At 22.6% G+C, this 2,231-nt stretch overlaps 1 protein-coding gene across 1 annotated transcript in view; it reads right to left on the bottom strand.

Annotated features, from left to right (window-relative positions):
* LOC128247685 (chitinase-like protein Idgf3) overlaps positions 1-2,231 on the bottom strand; it is a 7,511-nt gene that overhangs the window by 1,493 nt on the left and 3,787 nt on the right. The gene's annotated exons all lie outside the window — the stretch shown is intronic.

Genomic DNA, 2,231 nt, shown 5'->3' with positions numbered 1-2,231 from the left:
GGTTAAAATACAACAATAATAATAATGAAATGAATGTATATATATCAAACAACAATAAATAACAAATGAATTTAAATAGCTTCGTTGAGATAAGTATTGCTTTTATTTTCAATAATATTGTTAAATGATTTTCTCTTATTTGTTGGTAAAATAAGTATCTTTATATAAATTCACTTGTTATTTAATGTTAGTTGATAACCTATTTAACACTAAGTTAATAGTATAACGTTTAACATTTTAGTTTAAACCAAAACTTCGATTAGATTAGTGTTGCATTTATTTTCAATAATATTGTTTAATGTTTCTTTTTGATTTATTGGTAAAATAAGTATTTTTATATAATTTCATTTATTATTAGTTAATATTCTAATTAAGGTTATGTTAATAGTATAACATTTAAAATTTTATTTAATCTAAAAATTCGATTAGATAAGTTTTGCATTTTTTTTCAATAATTTTGTTATATGTTTTTTCTTTTATTTATTGGTGATATAAATATTTTTATATAAATTAATTTATTATTTTTATTAGTTTATATTATAATAAACGTAAAGTTAATAATATAACGTTCATAATTTTAGTTTAACCTAAAACTTCGATAAGATAAATATTGCATTTATCTTTTCAATACTATTATTAAATGTTTTTCTTTTATTTATTGGTAAAATAAGTATTTTTATATAAATTCACTTGTTATTTATTGTTAGTTGATATACTATTTAATGCTAAGTTAATAGCATAACGTTTAAAATTTTAGTTTAAACCAAAACTGCAATGAGATTAGTTTTGAATTTTTTCAATAATATTGTTTAATATTTCTCTTTGATTTATTGGTAAAATAAGTATTTTTATATAAGTTCATGTATTGTTAGTTTATATTCTAGTAAAACGCTAAGTTAATAGTATAACATTTTAATTGTATTTCAAACGAAAGATTCGTTAAGATAAGCTTTGCATTTATTTTCAATAATATTGTTAAATGTTTTTTCTTTTATTTATTGGTGAAATAAGTATTTTTATATAAATTCATTTAATATTTCTGTTAGTTTATATTCCAAAAAGGTAAAGTTAATAATGTCACGTTTATAATTTTAGTTTAACCTAAAACTTCGATAAGATAAGTATTACATTTATTTTTAATAATATTGTTAAACATTTTTCTTTTATTTATTGTTAAAATAAGTATTTTTATAGAAATTCATTTGTTATATATTGTTAGCTGATATTCTAATAAACGATATGTTAATAGAATACAGTTTAATTTTAGTTTAAACTAAAGCTTCGATAAGTATAATATCGTTAAACATTTTTCTTTTTTTTATTAGTAAAATAAGTACTTTTAATTCTTGATATAATAAGTATTTTTATATAAAATCATTTGTTATTTATTGTTGGTTGATATATATACCTTCATTTTATTATTATTATTGTTATATTCTTTAATAGAATTGATTTTCGATCGATTTCATTTAATCGATTTGATTAGGTTTCATTTTCTATTTTAAATTTTGGTTATGAAACACGTGTAGTCGTTTTATTATTTTATTGATTATTACTATGTATTTTATTATAGTTCTTTTTAGTGTATTTACTTATTAAATTTTTCTATATGTGACTATGGATTTTCATGGATGAGTTCATGAACTTTGGTTCTTTTCTCTAAATTATGTGTGTGTGCGTGTGCGTAAGCGTGTGTGTGTGTGTGTGTGTGCGTGTTTGTGTGTGTATGTGTGTGTGTGTGTATTCATTTGTTGGCATCCTACAACATTAAGAGTATTTCAACTCTTATATCTAGGTGTAGGTGTCTTGGTACGCTTAGTCACATTTAGTGACGATCGAATTTTTCTTTATGGTATCGCATTGCTCTCTGCCATTTATATTGATATTTTGTATATGCATTAGCATTCCGCTAATTCATCTATAGACTTCTATGGTAAAATACATACATGATGACAGACAGAATTGCCCGAGGTCCTCACTCATGAATCCTACGGAAATAGTCGAAACAACGTTTAGTCTGAATGATTCCCGAGTTGGTGATGGGTAGTTACAACCCCTGTTAGCATTTGTGGGCTTCCTACAGCAGTAAGAGTATTTTAACTCTTATTTGTAGCACTGTAGGTGTCTTGGTACCCTTAGTAACACTTAGTGACGGTTGAATTTATTTTATGCGCTCTACTGTTTCTATTAGTCCATATATATATATATATATATATATATATATATATATA

This window comes from Octopus bimaculoides, chromosome 4, assembly GCF_001194135.2.
Source record: "Octopus bimaculoides isolate UCB-OBI-ISO-001 chromosome 4, ASM119413v2, whole genome shotgun sequence".
Lineage (NCBI taxonomy): Eukaryota > Metazoa > Mollusca > Cephalopoda > Octopoda > Octopodidae > Octopus > Octopus bimaculoides.
The sequence above is the reverse complement of the archived record's forward strand: the minus strand, read 5'-3'. Positions and strand labels throughout refer to the sequence as shown.